This window comes from Vidua macroura, chromosome 1, assembly GCF_024509145.1.
Source record: "Vidua macroura isolate BioBank_ID:100142 chromosome 1, ASM2450914v1, whole genome shotgun sequence".
Taxonomy (NCBI): Eukaryota; Metazoa; Chordata; class Aves; order Passeriformes; family Viduidae; genus Vidua; species Vidua macroura.
Genome location: NC_071571.1, coordinates 52,176,478 through 52,194,721, shown reverse-complemented (window position 1 = coordinate 52,194,721; position 18,244 = coordinate 52,176,478). Strand labels below are relative to the sequence as shown.

The 18,244-nt window shown below is 40.1% G+C and overlaps 1 protein-coding gene across 4 annotated transcripts in view; it reads left to right on the top strand.

Moving 5' to 3' along the window:
• Positions 1-1,394: 1,394 nt before the first annotated feature.
• The window catches only part of BLVRA (biliverdin reductase A), a 29,977-nt gene continuing 13,127 nt past the window's right edge, over positions 1,395-18,244 (top strand). Inside the window, exons 1-2 of one of the 4 annotated variants that reach the window (XM_053991741.1) lie at positions 1,395-1,550; positions 13,337-13,491. The gene's annotated coding sequence lies outside the window, so the exon portion shown is untranslated. Of the gene's footprint in view, positions 1,551-13,336; positions 13,492-15,076; positions 15,097-17,879; positions 17,949-18,244 lie in introns of those variants that run through there. The other 3 variants (XM_053991733.1, XM_053991756.1, XM_053991748.1) reach the window with 3 other exon arrangements.

Sequence of the window (18,244 nt, the reverse complement as noted above, 5' to 3'; positions counted from 1 at the left end):
TAGTGCAGCTGGAAGGTGCCACGAGAGTGGCTGCCCCTGGGTCTCTGCCGAGGTGCCCAGGTGATAGTGTGTGCAGCGGCACGGGTAGTGCTTGCACTAAACTACCACAAGGATCTGAGGTGAAGGGACAAAGCAGAGGACACTTGTATGGAGTGTAAGGAGATTTTATTCCACAAACCAGTCAGGGACAAGTGTCAGAGAAAATGGGGTCCGCCTTTCACATATAAAGGGTGTGGGCATGAAGGGGTGGCAACATGGAACAACCAATGAGGGTACATCACAGGAGGATTACATCATGGGTCACAACCAATGGGGAAAAGATAAGGGTAGGGAGAAGCCTTAGGGACTAATAAACTCTTAGAACACGGGTGATTGATAGTGAACTTTACAGAACAAAATGGGGGTGGTTACACTGACAGGGGAGGTGGGCAGCACAACTTGGATTGACAGAACTATTTAAGGATAAAAGGGGAGGAACAGGGAGATTGACACTTTGAGGGACAGTCAAGTGGCGGGAAACTTAGGAGTAAACAGCCTGGGAGAAACCATTGTAAGGGGAACAAATAGGGGGTATACGGAACATACCAACTGAAACTACCTAACATTGAACTCCTAACTCATATAACAAAACACTGCAAAATCCTATAAAAACACACACCACCACAAGTATTCATTGGCTAGAAGTTGCATAGTTTTCTCACTAATTAGTATTATATCTTCTTAGCTTAGTTTGGTCGGAGCATGGTGCTGATAACACCAAGGTTGTAGACTCAATCCCCATATGGGTCATTATCTTGAGAATTGGACCTCTTGATCCTTGTGGGTCTCTTCCAATTCTGAATATTCTGTAATTCTACTGGTTAAGTGATTCTCTCACTTATGTTAATTACTCCACATGTTCAGTCTCCTCCTCTTGAGTCAGTGGGTTTCTAGACTTTGTGGGCAGTGAGTCAGTGTTTTCACTCTTCCCCCAAAACCACTTTTCACCCAGTCGGCACTTTAGACTGATGAGTTGCCCCTGTTTATTCCTCCTTCTGGCCCTATCTTGGGTGTTCTGTCAAGCATCCTTGTGGTCTGTTAGTTCAGTATTCCATTGTGACTGATTTCAATACACATATAATCCTAAATTCCTTTTTTCCTATTCTTTCTCAACGGCTGCAGCTACTGAGGCATATTAAGTGTATAAACAGGGTTTATTGATATGTAGTTTATTTGGAAACCCTACATCACAGGGACCACTGCGCTTAATCGGGGGGAGAGGCCTTGCCCACGTCCCCGGGGAGGTGCTTGCCCCTTGCTAGCCCCGTGCAGCTTCCTGGGTGCTTCCGGAGAGGAAGCTCCCAGACTCAGCGCCTGCACCAGCTGCCTCTGGCTTCAGCCCGCCCCTGCAGTGCTTATTGGATTCCCGGCCGAGGGGGTGTTGCTGCCGCGACAGTGACAGGGCGTGCGGGCGGTGATATGCCGGAGCTGCGGAGCGTTGTATAAGAAGGAGCTGCAGGGAGCGGAAGAGAATTAAACGGGACCACTTTTCTCCTCTGTGAGCTGAAGAGGTTAGTGACTATTACTTAATCCCTGCTAGCTGTAATTAGGATTTGGAAGCAGGACTTTCGTTTTGTGTTCCTCGCTTCCCCAGGATTGCTCGTCAGCGGTGTTTCCCCTTCGGTTGTGGAGGACTGGGGGAGTCCTTCAAGTCACGTTGTCCTAGCTGCTCCAAAGACACCCTCCACACCAAAGGGGACGGGCCGCCACCTGGGGAGGGGGAAGCAGAGAGAAAAGAAAAACGAGGAAAGCCCTTTGTTTGGAATAATATCCAGGTTGCAGTGAAGCAGAGTACTAGCCTGTAAATTATGTGGACGTAGCCAAGTGGCACCTACGAGTGGCCAGGGCACTGCATGGTGAGAGTGTAAGAGGTCATGTAAAACCTTTCCTACAAACTGGACTTCTTTTTAGAAGTGCTGAGCTTCCTTCCAATCCTGTGAAAATCCACGTTTACTGTAGGTATTTGATGCTCCCTTCTGAAACACCGGACCATCAAGCAGGCTGTACCTCAGTTTACTCATGTGTAAAGTGAGAATGAGAATATTTTCCTTTGTAAAGGGACATGGTAGGGCCATATTTCAGACAGCTTTTGGTGGGAGAAAGGTGATTCTTATGGTCTCAGATATGGTATGGAATCCGTGTATATAACACATTGATGCTTAATTACTTTATGTTCTAGTGACAGCTATCACTTATCTCTAGGTAGAAAAAAGAAAAAAGATGCATCAAGGGCTCAATCTACATACAGTGAAAAGACAAGCTCTGCCTTTATGTAACTCCTGGCATCCTGCTGAACTTTTGTGTTGGAGCTTGTTAAAAAAACTCCAAACAACCAGTGTTAATTAGGGCAACAGTTTAATGAACTGATTTTTTGTGAAACCATTTTTTTCCAATTCCTTGCATTGATTTGCCAAATTAATTTTTGTGGAATAAAGATAGTCTTTCAGCTGTTGGATCTATGGTTACAGATGTGAACACAGAATGACATTATGCCAAAAATCGATAACATAGTGTTTGAACATCTTTCTGTCATTTGTGTTCATAAATAAGAAAATGAAGACAAATATGTTTCAATAATGTAAATGCAATTTAAGGTTTAATCTTCATAATATAAAGAGCAATGGGTTAATATTTTAAATTATTTTCAGCATATATAAGAAAGCCTTAGTCTTACTAAAAACTGTCACAAGCAGTGCATACCACTTAGAGAGTAATTATTAATAATTAAATTATACCTAAATATTATTAATATAATAATAATTGATAGTAAAATACTTTACAGTTTCTTACTATTGGATCAGGAATCTTCCCTTATTCTGGAGTGCTGATTTTTCTGGACTCCTCTTCCTGTGGGTTTACATCCACATGGTCAAGAAACTTTTTTACTGATCGAAATCTCTCAGTTTCTTTAAAGAGTGAACTGAGTTACTGTTTGTGAAGAACTAGAGTTTAATTCAATTAAGTATGGTTTGTGTTATTCTTAAAGCACTGGCAGTGCTTATTTTGTAGAGCTAAAAAGGAGACTCAACCTTTGTTGTTTTCAACTTCTTATTCTTAGTGTTCTCATTATTTTCCCAGTTGTGCTAACTGGATGTTTCAATACCCACTCCTCACGCTCCAAATGTAATGAGCCAAAAAGACCACCGCATTAAGGTCTAAGCAACTTCATGTTAAATGTCAAAGGGCAGATTTGTTCTGTTTTTTTTTCTTTTGTCATGATGAATATCTGCTGTATCCACAGACTTTGAAAACTAAGCTCAGCAGAAGAACAGGACCACTTTGGTCGCTGGACTAAAAATTAACTGACATTGTCAAAACAAGTGAAGATAAATGGATAAATTAATGGTCCAGTTTTCAAATTAAAATGGGAATCGTTTTCCATATTACACCATGGTGCCAGGACTTCAGTAAGATGCAGGACTAGAACACACATTGGCATTTTTGCTTTTCAATGATGACTCTAAAGTCACCTGAGTTTGGTCCATCTTGTAGCAGGAATATTGTACTCTGTGTTGTGCAGATTAATTGTAGGAAGCTTCAGAGGGTGTTTGCCATTACCACTACTGTGGTCTATTGAAGCTGTCTCTGCACTGCCATCCTTGGCTAGGTAAGTAGAGTCAGGCAACAGGAGATAAAACTAAACAAAGTTGGGAAGAAGTGGAGAAACTAACAGAGTTTGGGTGGATGTGTTAGTGGGACAATAATACCCTGAGAAAGGAGCTCCTGTGTTTTACACAGCAGTACAGCAACGTCAACGTGTGCAGGATTGTGGATAACTTTAACCTCGAATTTTCAGGCAACCATAATTTTTCTGAAACTTGCAGGTAGAGCTCAGTGTGTTAAAATAACATAGTTATGCTCATAGTGTGCCTTATTAAGTGAGGCATTAAAAAGGTTTCCTCACTGAGCAGGGAAGCAGTGGGGCTTAGGAAAGAAAAACAGTCTGAAAGCCAAGACACTCTTGCAGTTTAATTGTGTAGTAAAAAAAGAAACAGCAAACCAAAATCAACAAACCCCACTCTGGATAATCCATGCCCTGTTGTAACTTAGCAGAACAAAGGTTGCCGAGGAGCTGTCTCATGCCTCTGGAGCTGGCATTGAACCTTGGCAAATGTTCTCATGCCTGTAAAACCAAAGTGTGAGACTTATATCTTGAAACCTTATAAAACAAGTGCAACTATAATAAAAATATAAATATGCATTTGACTTGTTTCCTCTCTACTCTCTAAGCAAAAAGAGCTTTGGCTTCTTGTCTAACTGAACTTAAGCATTCCCTAGACTAATATTTGCAACTCAGACAGTGATCTATTGTGCTAATTAGAAAACATTGCAGAAAACCCACCTGACTGGGAATGATAATGAAATGCATTTGCTAATCCTGTTCCTCCAGATGAGTACAATCCACCACTTTAACAATATGAGTTGAACAATTAGCATAAAATAGATTTCTACTTTTTTAAAATTATTTTTTTCCTTATCATGGCTTTATTAACCAATTAAAAGGAGCCTGTTTGTGGCAGCTAATGTTCCTGTTATAGTAACTAACCTAAATACTAAATTAAAAGCTGCACAACACTGGCTAATAAAATGAGAAGTTCTCATGGCTCAAGTAATGTTACTGTGTTTATTAACCTTCCCTCTCAGTGAAATGTATAGGTACAAAGTCATCTTTATCATCTAGTCATTACCTCTATTCTGTGAATGAGAGGAGAGAAAAGTTGTCAGAAAGAACATGGATTATTGAATAATCCCTAAATAACAGAAAGGAAGTAGTAGTACAGGATGTGAGGGGTAAGTTGAGACCACAGTCGTTCTAGTTAAAACGTCATGGGTGATTCTTTGCTATGCTAGAACATATACAGCTTTGTGACCCTTTCTGTTGCTACGGAAAGCAGCCCTTAGTCGGTATTTACTGTCTTTTGCAGGCTCTGACACAGATTAGCAACAGACTGGTTAGTCTGTTTTTTGGTGATGAACGTAGAGATCTCAGTGGCTTGCTTGTACTTGTCTTTGGAGTAATTAGCTGTAGTAATTAGCTGATTTTTCTCAGCACAATTGTGTGCAGCTGGAAGTGAGATCAGCATGTTTATAAAGATCTCTCTGTGCTTAGTAACAGAAGATACAAATGTATGAAGGATTGAGGGAGGGGGTGGTTGTGGTTTGTTTATTTATTTTGGTTTTGTTTTTGCCATTAAACCAGATTAATAACATTTGAATGGAGATGGCAGATGAATTCCTGGTTTTTGTCTTTCTCTAAAGCTTTGATTCTTTAGCGACAAAAATCTGTGAAGGACTCAGATACTCAGATTGGAATGTGAATAAGGAGGAATTCTGTACTGTAGATAATTCACTGTTAAGTGATGAGGCTATAAAGCAGAGTGGTACACTTCTGGCATTGGAGGTCATCATGGACTTTGTCTACTTTCATTCTTGTTCAGTGTAAGACAGAGGTAGGCCTGTTTTTGGTAAGTATGGAGTACTTGGATTTGCAGTCCTGGAGTATTGTATCTGTTAAAAACAGTCCCGAGGCATCTGAGATGTCTCAGGTTTGTCATCCAGAATTCAGGATAACCAATCCCAGCAGTTATGTTTGCCCTAGGAAATGTGGTTTTCATTTGGAATTTTTTTTTAAATCTATTTTACATTTACTTACTTGCTTAGAGAAGTGAAATAGCTATCCATGCATTTAGCCCAATATTTTCAAATTAAGATGTATTGCCTGCTCTTATATGCCTGGCATCTGAAATGAGACCTTAAGGCTGAGGGCTCTTGAAATATTTTAAAAATAAATAGGTCATTTGCCTGACTCTACTTACTGTTTAAAAATAATAGTCTTCTGTGATGTATTTCCAACCCAGTCCTTCTTGAATAGGTCCTGGTGACAGCCTGACCTAGTAATATTCACAATAGAGATACAGTGAAGACGTAGCAAAAGAACCATAAAAATAGCTGTATTATATGATAATATAAAGGGGGCTTAAAGTGTCTGGTCCTTTGTTTTAGTGTTAGTGTAGATAAGAGCTTCCTTTCTCCTCTTGCCCTGCAAACAGGGGATGTGGCCATGTAATTCTCTGGCTGCTCTGAGCCCAGTTTTTCTGATAAGGCTTCATCAGAAAGGATACTTCTTTCAAGGACACAGCCTTAATTCCCTGGTATCTTTGAAGAAGGCTGAATTTTTGCACCAGGGAGATGTATGAGGCACCTTTTTTCCCTTTTTTTTTTTTGTGTGTGTGTGTTCATGTACTGAGGCAGAGAGAGCACTTTTCAGAAACAACTGCTGGTCTGCTCTATGTTACCCATCCCTATTGCTTGGGATAGCCAGACCTTCCCACCATCAAATGGCCTGTAATATCAGAAACAAAATTTTTCTCTCTTGAAGCACAGGAGGGAAGGTCCTCCTATCCTAGGTACTCTTAAGTTATCAACTAGTAAGAAAGCATGAAAGTGAGGATAACTCCAGAGTTCAAGTTTCTTTTGGTTAAATGACTAGTAAATGAGATGCCAGCTCTTCATCTTTGCCCATAGGATCTCATACAGCCATACTGGCAGATGGCCTTTTTCATCAAGAGAATCATTATGAGCAGGAAGAACTGATGAAGTTGCCAAGTCACTCTCCATCATTTTTGGAAAGTCATGGCAATCAAGTGAAGGCCCCAGTGACTGGAAAAAGGGAAACATCACACTCATAGCAGGGAGATTAGACTAGATGATCTTTAAAGGTTCCTTTCAACCCAAACCATTCTGCTATTCTAAGAAAAAGAACTGCAGAGTACATTACTGTGTGCTCATGATTATTATTTTTATTATCCAGCTCTGACATGATCTTATTTTTGCTTATATGCCTATCTGGAATCAACTTTCCTATTCCAGACTTCAAAACAAATCCATCAGGAGGAAAGCCATCCAGCCTTATAGCAAGTGTAGTCAAATGGCTTGTGATCTCTAAGTTTGACTCAAACTGTTATTTGGCCACACTATTGCATTCTTTGTCCAACTCAGTTCGATCCTAAACAAAACCAGTGGATCTGAGGATGGATTATTGCAGATATTTGTCATTCACATTTTCTGAGCTGCTGAGGTTCTTCTTCTGCCTTTATATACTCAAGTCTGACTATGGGAGGGAAGAACAGAGATTTAGTATCTAATGTCTAAGATGGGCATCTATTCAACAGCTTACAGATGCCCACCTGTACTGTTTGTGTTTATCATATTAATGTAAGGTGCCTTGTGTTTTCCATTTCTAATGATAAATAAAGAAATTTTGTGTTTAAAACTAGTTTTGTGTAGGGGCCACAGTCATGCCTGAGATGGCTTAAATAATGAATATTAAGCTCACAGCCTTCTTTCCCAGAACCTCAAGATGCTTTCTTGAGTTTAATTAGCAGTAGGTAAGGAGAGAATAAGGGATTTAGACAGACATTTTAAAAAGGAGTAAGGCTGAATAAAGTAATGAACAGGGTTCCTGTGACATTTTAGAATTGCATTTATGTTACTATTGGTGGCACAGGATGGTGGTAGTTCAGTAAAGCCACTCTTTTCAGAACTCAGTGGCCTCTTTGGCTGTTTAAAGGAATGGTGCAGTTAAGGACATGAACTTGAGGTGGGGACAAAGCTCTTCTCTTACAAGAGTAACTGTTACTTCACCAGAATATTGCAGAAAAAAATGAGATGGGTACAATCTAGTAAAATCAGGGAAAAGAGAGAAATGTTTGCATTATGTTTCAAATGGAAGCATTAATTCCTGGAAATCTACTTCCAGGATCCAGTTATTTTTCTGCTTCTTTTCAAAGGTATATTTCCTTCTTCCAGTGCCCAGAGTATTGTCTGCCCCTGAACCTTTGCAAGAGCTGTTTTAGTTATTTCAAAATTAGGTGCTTGTGTGCTTGATCCTGCCTGTGATAGGATATTATCCATTTTATAACAACCACAGTTGTTCTAAATAAAGTAATAGTGCACATTGATTTGGCAGAGGAAAGAAGAGTGATATGGGGTTCTCTTATCCCAGTTACATGGCCGTGCTAGTTCTGAGTAAGTTGTGTATTTAAAATATTCCTCTGAACAGACAGTCATCTTCACTAAAACCTTCTAGCTCACATCTTTGAAGGCGGACTGTAAGGAAATAAAGAAGGCAGGGTTGGTGTTTAAGTCTATTACCAAATTATAGTTATTTTTACACAGATTTTTGGAGAGGGTCTTTGAAGTTGCCAGCAGCTTCACTGGTCCCAAACTGATGAGATGTAACAAAGTATGTAGAAGCTAAGATGGTGTTAATATCCTGGCACAATCCATCCTGTACCCTTCTTCAGCTAGTGGCACTGTGTGAACTGAATCATCGAGTTAATGTATAATTTTTTATGAGTTTTGTATTCATTGCACATTCACGTTCAGGAGCTGAAATAAACATTCATCTTTCTTTAGACATGTTTTAAATATAGGTAGCTTTGGAGTGGCTTTAGCCAAGCAGAATCTTCTACTTTGCTTGAAGTTGGACCAATTTGCTGACAGTTTTCTGGGGTCCTTTTTGAGACTTTATGCAACAATCAATCTGGTGATGGTGAATCTGTAAAGAGGCAGACAATTGTAAATAGGAACCAATTTATAGGTAGTCCTTTTGCTTGTTTATTAACCCTGATCTTGAGTATGTCAAGTTCTACCTTGGCATGCTTGAAGGTTCAGGTTTTGGCATGCTCAGAGCTGACTGTTTGTACAGTCAAATCAAAACTAGTGGTGTTTTAGCCATCTTCTTGGCATATAAGACTACATCTCCTCTTGCAGGAATTGCAGGGTTTGATGTGAGTAAACCTAGGAATTGGGAGATGCGGGGTTTGCTTTTGCCTTGTGTTCAGTTATATACAAATAAATCCTTGTTCTTCCAAAAACACTTTGCATGAGCTCTAATGTGCAGTTGCAGCAGTACTGTGGGAAATATGCTTTTAGAGGTTTTCTGTAACCTTCATGATTTTTTTTTAACTTTTTTACTTTTTTATCAGGTTTTCGGTAATATACCCAATACCCCCTCTAGTGGCTGATAACCTCGGAAAAGGTGTTTGCTTTCTTAGGACAATTTTAACAGATGAGTAGCACTTTGCACCTACTTGACTGCTAAAGCATATTGAATTGCAGACTAACTCTTCATGAGAGAGGGGCTGGCTTTTGTGCTTCTTAAGTGTTGTGTTGCCCACTAAGATGAAAAATACTGAGCTCTAAAGTCAGGAGGGAGTAACTGCAGTTGTTACTCTTCGTTCAAAACTTCTGGTTTTCCCTGCTCTCAAGAAATTTATGACATTGATAGATTTCCAAAATGTAATGAGAATGGAGAGCAACCATTGCATTTTGCAGACCCTACTGAGTGGTAGACTGATAAAATGACAGAGGTGATAGGGCATAATTTTTAAGATTACAACATTATGCAAAAGCTTATCTATTTCCTAAGTCATCTCAATCTAGTTATTAATGAAAAACAGTTTTATATCACCTTCAATTTATTTTAGAAGGGTGAACACTTCATTTTTTTTTTTCTAGGATGAGAAAATTAGCTTAAAAAAGTACTTGTCTGATTAGCTAAATTCTGTGTGTATTTTGTTTTCTTTGAAGAGAGTATGAGGCAGGCCTTCAGTGATATGAGTTGCTGTCATGCTAGCAATGCAGGCAGAGGATTTCATCAGCCATGGTAAGCAGTATCTTTATAGTGTGTAGTAGGAGTGCTTTTTTTCATTTGGGGAACTCTCAAAATAGATCAGCCTGTTAGATATCTGGGATGCAGTGACCTTTAGTGGACCGGAAGATAAGTATCATATACTGGGTTGAGTCCATAAGGATATGAAAAGAACATACTTGTAGCTGGATATGTGTTTTGTTCTTGTGCATACTAATATTACAGTCAACAGCAAGAGATCTTTCTTGATGGGCTTGTAGGAGTATTCTCATTGAGATCAATGGGATTACTTGCGATTAAAGCTAGGCAAGCATATAATTCCTTTAAGGATTTGGGTTTCAGATTAATTTAACGAGAAGGAAAAGAAGAAATCTATATAGTTTTGTAGTTTGTTTTAGGGCACTGTTTTATATAGATATTTCAGGGCAAACTTTAGTTATAGTCATATTTTCTAAATGTCTGATCTGTGTGGGATTTCCTGTCATGAAGAAGAGAGGTTGTAATAATACCTACTTCTCACTTTGCACTTATTTTTCAGTAGGTCTGAGAGTGCTTTACTCTCTTTAGAAGAAAGAGATTCCCACTGTTCTGGAACTAGGGACTGATAGGGAAAGGGGATATGATTTGCTTGCCTTGGGTCAACCAGTGAACTCTGTGAGAAAGTAAGATCACAGCCTGGAGATACAGCTTTCTTGCTTCTGCCCAGCCCAGCTCTGCATTTCTTAGGCCCTCTGAAGAAGAAAGAGCTTGTAGAAAGGACTGCAGTAATTGGCAAGGAAAATGCAGGGGCAGATGTAGTAAGTGAGAAAATATTTCAGAACATTTTTTTGTATTTGTTCATCATCACTTTCAGTTGTGTTATCGCAAAAGGTTGGAAGCCTCTTCTGACATCAGAGTTTATCTGCAAAGCACTTGTCAATCTATCAAGTGAGGTGGAGAAGCCTCTTCTCTCAGTAGGTGACACAGCAAAAACAAAATGAGCAGTGTAAGCGAGGGAAGAGAATGGGCTGAGATTCTTGGGCATGTCTCGTGGGCTATCCTGTCATCTGCACCTCTTGTGATTAGCTCTGAGCAGTTTTTCCAGAAATGAAAGTATGGATAAGTAGTTCTCCAATCTATTAAAAAAAAAAAAAAAAAAAATGAAAAGCACTCAATTTTAAACAGTGTAAGAGTAAGCATGAAACAGCAGTTCCTTTGTATGAAATAGGTGTTTAAGCAGAGTCTCAGTAATTAGTGTTCCTTTGTATGAAATAGGTGTTTAAGCAGAGTCTCAGTAATTAGTGTTCAGATACTTAGCTGTGCAGAGACTACTCTGGGGGCTTTGTTGCTCTGCAGGGAAGCTAGGGGACATGGTTTATAGTCCCCAGGGACCTGGCAGAGTTCAGCTTCATGACAGCTTTAGTGTTTATGCAGATGTTAAGTCAAAATGTAGTGAAGGATCTTTCACGCTTTTTTTCCCCCTTTTTTGAGTTAGTACCATTTTTAGCTTTATTCGGGGTTATTTTCTCAGGCACAGATCATTAGTGTAGCAAAACTGTTGTTTGGTCACCTGGAAAATTAGGATCTGTGAATCACTGATAGCTCCAAAACACTCCATTCTCCTGAATGGACTTTACTGCCAAGTAATTGACTCGCTGCTTGTTAAAATTCTCTCTCCTCTCCTCTCTCCTCGCCTCCCCCTTCCCCCTCCCCTTCCATCAAATTCACTTTCAAAAACTGTTATAAAACATTAAAGCCTGAGAGAAATTTTGTGAACATTTTGTGGCTCTCTTTGCTTAGGCATATACTAATTAGCCACATAAAAGCAGTCTTTTGCTTAAAATGTAGCAGTGATGAGCCTGCAGTTATATGCAATTGCTTATTTATCTGCAATTCAGTCTAGAGCAGTTCCTGGAAACTTACTATAAGTAACAGTTTAATTTTTAAGGACATATTTTTATAAAATAAAAATTGGAGTCCTTCATGTCTATCTCAAATTAATTTTCCAGGTGCCCCTAAGCAGACTCAGTGCTTTCATGGATAGTTTCAAACTTAGCAGTGTAGGTATATTGAAATGTAATTTGAGTTTCAAACAAAATGAGTCTGACTGAAGATAGGTCCCAGAGATACGTAGAGAAGCTATTTTAAAAGTGTTCTTCCTCTTCAGATTAGCAACCAAATCTGAATCACAAAGGGTGACTACAGGCAAGACAACATGAACAAATGGTCATTCTTAGCATGCATGTACATCACAAAACTTCTGTTTCAATCCTCCACAGTGTGGAATATGTCACATATTAAAACCAGATCTTCAGATTTTTTCAGTACTTCTCATGGTTTTATATTACTTTCGTGGAATGATTTTGCTTCAAATATGGAGTTGCAGGCTCTGGAAAGCAGCCATGTGATGGGTGTCAGGACTACTGCAGACTCTGGGGTTAGCATAACTGTGTTTAAATAAAAGTTTTCCTCCTGCTCGGGTATTAATGCTGGAGACAGCGTATCTGTTACTACTGCAGTTCTTTATTATCAGCCATCTGCTGAATAGAGTAAAGGTGCTTGTTTGGCAGCTTAGTACAGCATCTGTCCATATATCAATGTAACTATATCAACTTCAACTTTGGCAGTCAGCTGGAAAACCATAATTTAATTGGTGAACCTGCATATAAATGTAAAACAATGCAGGCATATTGTTCAAGTGGCATTTAAAAGCCAGGAGGAAAAGTCCCCTTTGGCTGTTTCCAAAGTACAGTGGTGCCAGTTAGGATGAGAAATTTTCTGCTGGCAAACCTCTGTGAGTGTTGGTGCCTTGAAGTTATAACTCACTCAACAGAGCCAATGTGCCTATCAGAAGGCTGTGGCCTGGGTTGTGATAGCCAGAGAGATGGGTGGGAGAGATGAAGAGGTGCTGGCAAGGGTAGATATTTAAGTCCATAACAAACAGCTCTCAAGGAAAATCTACATGGTTGCTCTCTTTATTTCCAGGTGCTGCTGTTTTCCTCTGAAATATGGACACTGTAAATGATCTTGACAGGTTTTTGAGAAAATTTCTGATTCTCATTTTGTGTTCAATTAATGTTTTGAAGAGAAGTAGTGAAGAATGTTGGGGGTCACCTTTGTGGCTGTCTTTTTCTTGAAGAAGACTTTGCTTTTCTCTCTAGGTTGCAGTAAAAGCAGAGCAAAAATAATCCATCATGCTAACTGAATTCAAACAATTTTTTTTTCCTTTTTATTTAAGATCTTCAATTGGGAACCTGTGCAGGGTCTCTTTCCAGGAGGTACTTCAGCATATACAGAAGTTAAAGTGCGTAACTGGTTTCCTGCAGAAAAAAAAAAAAAAAAAAGTATTTATGCCTTTGAATAGGCTGCTAAATTTGAGTATTTGTGAATATTTCCTTGGTAAAAGGAAACACTAACAACACTAACAGAATGCACTCTGTTCAGCTTCTGCATTCTATGCTCTGGGCAGATGTTTCATGCTCAGGGTAGACAATGAGAGCACAATATAGTGGAACAGGTTGTAGCATGTACCAACACCCTGAGTACAGCATCTGCCAGGTCTCTGGGTATTTGAAATCAGAAAGTTAGGGCTGAGAGAAACCTCAAATTTTCATCTTGATGATTTTCAGTGACTGCTGCTGTCTATCTGGTATTTCCCTGTAGACTTCTGATGAGAAAGGTGCTGCAACCCTCATCTTAGGGCCCTGCTGCAGTAAGAGAGAAAAAATATTTTGTACGATATCTAAACAACAAATCCATTTGAAGGGAGCTCTGGAAAACTGTCGCTATTGGACACGAAATGAGTACACAGAAGCTTGGTGAGTTCAAGAGAGAAAACCAGCCAATTTTATTTCTGACTTTGCAATATATAGAATTCCAAAAGTGACAGTGGATTGGAGGATGAAATTGCCACCTCTCCAACCACACTGGTCAAACCAACAGTCCATCAATTCTCTCCTCCCACAAAGAAGAATGCAAAACAATCATTATTTACATGAACCCTGCGTGAGAACTCCAGTAGAAATATGTAAGCATTATCAGAAGGCTAAAGGAAGTTCTATGAGAACTTTAAAACTTTCAAAAGAACTATAAAAGAAAACTTAACACTTTTAAAAATCAGGGCAACAGAAAACTTCCTCAGTCTGTTACCAAACATCAGTAATAATAAAAATTCCTTAATGCCAGTGTAGCATTATGAAGCTAGCATTTTTTATTTGGCCAGATGCACGAGGGGATATCTTCTTCAAAAATCATGCATGTTGAATACAGAAGTGGTCCTGTTTATATACTATATTTTACATATATGTTCATTGATTTTCCCAGAATAAACATACATATGATTATAATTTCCCAGAAATCATTAACATATTTTCCCTCCCCTTTACATATGTGTTCTTTTTGGCCTGGGGTCTCTTTGGTGGTCCTTGACAACAGTATTTTCAGATTAAATACTTATCTGTGCGGTTTCTGCTACTCTTAAGATACATGTGGCACTTGAAGCAGTACACTTTAAAACACCAGGCTGAGATTGCTTCCTGCCAAATTGCTTCCTTTCCAGGAGGAAAGCCTTCTGCATCAGTGTTATGCTATTACCTGTGACATTAACTATAAAATATTTTGATTTCTGATGTGAGTCACTCATTCATATTTGTGGGAACGAGAGTTTGTAAACTGCAGGGAAAATGCAGGAGGCTTACTGAAATTCTTTATATATTACAGGAGAAAGGTGCTTGTACTCATTCTGTAACATATAGGCATGCCATGAGAAACTTTCTTGAAGGGGAGATAATTCCTAAGTTTTGTCTTTTAGCTTGCTTCTGCACTACTTTGCATGGCCTTAGTGATGTTGCACAAAACAGAGGTAAGCCTCACTTCCCTCAGGCTTATTTCAGTGAGTGTTAGCAGTTTTGATATATAGGATCCCACTTGTGATTGTGCTGGGGAGGAACACTGGTGCTGGATAATGGATTTCTTTGGACTTACTCCATTGTTTGTTTTGCTGCTAAATTTTGCAAGACTATTTGGTATGGACTACTTTTTTTTTGTTTGGTTGGGGTTTTTTTTGGTTTTTTTTTTTTTGGTTTTTTTTTTTTTGGGTTTTTTTTTTTTTTGTTAATTGCTACAGGGTACCCTTGATCTAATGCAAGGAAATATGCAGCAGAAGCACAGAAAGCTGAAGAGCAGGGGGGTGGTGGTACGATGATATATTGGTGTAGAATAAATGATCCTCTTCAGCTATTTGCCTTTCTCAGCTCTTTCTCTGTGTCATGCAGGGCTCATCTCCCTTGATAAGAGGAGCCACTTGTGCTGGCTGTCAGTGGGGAAGAGCTTCTACAGCAGTCAGTATCAGCCACCATCCCCCTTGTCCCAGTTCAGAGGGGACCTGTGGTAAGCCTGGCAGGGCTGCCTGCAACCTGGCCAGGGTGGGTGCTGCCGTGATGTGAGAGACATTCCTTAGTCACAGCATGTGAGCATGAAAGACATCTCCTAATCTTCTTATCAGCTCTCTTTGCTTTCATGCAGCCAATTAGTAAAGGCTGGAGAAAATGCTTTTGGATACTGTTGCATCACTTACGGTATGACTTTTTTTCAGTATGACAGGAATCGAAGTTCAGCAGCCTTGAAAATGCCTCTGAAATATTTTTTATTAAAGCTTTAGCAGAGATCACTGATTTTAACAAAAAGGTGTGAAAGGAAGGCAGAGCAGTTTGTGATTTGGGTTTCCTACTTCATCATTTTTGTACTTGAAAGATTATTGTGGCTGTTATCCTCTTTGAGATTTGAAAGAAGAAGTAAACTTTTATATATTCATCTGGACTCTCAGATGAGAATTCTCTATTCTGCTCTTACCTGGTTTGTAACAGTTCTGAAAAGCACCTAATTTACTTTTCTCCCTGAGCAGCTGCAGATTTTGGTGTGTGAGCAAAATGAGGGTAATAAAAAGCCGCAGCAGGAATGCAAACACAGCAGTTTTTCTGTTAGCTACGTGTGTAAGCAAAGGTTCTGGACCATACATTTAATAGCTGTCTCTTTCGGTGTATTAGCCACTGAACCCTTGACCTGGACAAATGGCTGGTTGCTATGGCAACAGGTTGCACAGTAACAAGTTTTGTTCTTAGATAGAAATCTTCTTGCTTCTCTTAAATGTTAGTTTTGAGTAGATCGGAAGAAACTAGGAAATTCTTTTTGGAGAAGGAGAGGCAAAAATATTGATGTTCAGCTACCTGAGCATCTGCAGAGAGACATTCTTTGGTCCTTGAAGAAGGTAGTCAGCTCCCTCACTTTCTCCACTTTGTTGAAGCAGAGGTCAGCAGCTCACCAGCAAAAAAAAAAAAAAAAAAAAAAAAAAAAGTAGTTCCTGTGGAAACAACATGACTGTAGGAAGTTCAGGGGAGTTTGTTTGCTGTACAACTCCAACTCCCAATCCCGCTGAAGGCAATGGGAAAATATTAACAGCTTAACACTCCACTAACCTTGAAAATTTCTGAACTTAAAGTAAGCTCCTGATCAGCTCTTTTCAAGCTGGACTTGTGAGAGACTGGAAAGATTGATGTCTCGAGATGTTATGGGCTGTATGTGTGTGGAGGAAGGGGCAGTGCCCTGCCCTGTACACCCCCACCCTAGAGCCTGTATCCCAGCCTGGCAGTGGCTGCCAATCCCTGGCACACTAGAGGCGATGCTCCACGCCCATCTCTGGAGCCCCTAGCTCAGCTCCTGAGTGGCTGAATGACCAAAGTCCCACCTGGGCGAAGGGCCCAGGAAGGCCAAGGGGTATTTAAGGCCTAACACAAGGCAGTCAGATGTCTTGAATGTACTGCCTCTTGGAATATGTGTCTGTACACCGCTGGAACCCAGGAGCTGTTTGTTTTTTTCTATATCTGTTGTGGTTTTCTTTCTTTCTTGCTCTGTCTTCTAATTCCCTCTTCTTGGACTTTTGAGTAACTTAAAATTGAACTGTCTTTAAGTTTGCAAAGTTGAATGAGCCAAGTTAATGCTTTAAAAAGTGTTATCTGTTGATTGAATGTTGCACTAAACTTGCCAAATTTGTCTGATTTTCTAAAGCTGCCAGTAAAATCCTTTTTGTTGTTTTGACCTCTTGAGAGTATCCTCTTGGTATTTCTCCTGTGCAGCTAACTCAGAGTACACGAACAACTGTAAGCCCGTTTAAAAGTCTCATTGATCAGGGTTATTTGGAGCCTTACAATACTAAAAAAAGTTCTTGTTATGACAGTGGTCAAATGCTGTGGCAGGGGCATGGGAGGTTGAAGGATTGCCAGCCATGGGGCAGTCAGAGCTCAGCATGGCTCTGGTGCAACTGAGTGGGGATTAGATTGGGGATTAGATTGGGTGACCTTCTGGGGCTCCTTCCAGCTGAGGTCATTCTGCAAGTCTGTCCCTTTTTCTCTTTGGCGACAGCAAAAAGCAAATGTGATGGAGAGCCCAGATTAGGACTCTGCCTGTGTGTGGTACTAAAATTGAGTTTTGTGGTTACATTGCCCTCCTCTACCTGCCCCCGCCCCCACCACCCCCGCCCCAGCCCTACACACTTCTTTTCCCTGGTGAATAGTGTCACCATGCCATACCTCAAATACTTTGTAATAAAATGTCACTGTAATTCCCCATGAGAACTCTTTGATATATCACTAATTTATTTTCTTACACTAAATATGCTGCTCTGTGTTTTACCTTTGTATCTTTTTGGCATGTATAAAGTGAGGGGCATTCAGCACCATAGGCAGGAGCTTAAAGGAAAACATAATACAGACATGGCATGTGATTGGAGAGGGGATCTTTTTTCCTTTGTGCCAGCAGCTGTCAACCTCTTGCACCGCCAGAACAGTCACTTATGGCTTTGCTGCTGCACTGTCATCCCGTCAGACAAGAGGCACAAGGAGGACTTAAGTGGGGTTGTCCATTTACCCATCTCAATCTCAGAAAGATGTGAAGGGCTGCAGCCAAGTAGTGTAAACAATCTAAAGAGTTCACTCAAGTGAAGGGATTGGCAGGAAGAAGACTGAAACAGAAGAAACAGACATTGAAGGGATGTTTTCATGAGATAGAAGGAACAAAAAATGAAGAGAGTCTGATCTGATCTGACACGTTTTAGGCCATTTTCCTGTAAATCTTCAATTAATTTACAAAGTGTTGCTAGTCCTCAGGATGCTGGAACAGTGCAGGTTTGAAAGGTTTCATCAGTTGTCAAGTGCTTCCGCAGATGAACAGCAAATCATAAAACCAACAGAAGACTATTGCCAGAGGCCCAGAAGCCCAGCCAGTGACTGCAATACCTGTCTCACCCTCCGTATTATGCAGTTATGTCAGCAATTGCATTTGGGAGATGTAAATCTTAAAGAGATGCCTGCTTGTCATTAAAGAGATGGCAGAGCTTTCTTTGGGCATGGAAATGTCAAGTAAGCGTCTTGATAAAATTCGGTGGTTGGTTACAGCTTGGCATTGTAGGATGTGCTGGTGGTTACGTGGGGAACGCAGAGGTGCTCTTTGCTTCCTGTCCCAAAGTATTCCTGCTATGCTACTGAACACTGGGACTGTCTGTGTGGCACCGTGCTGCAG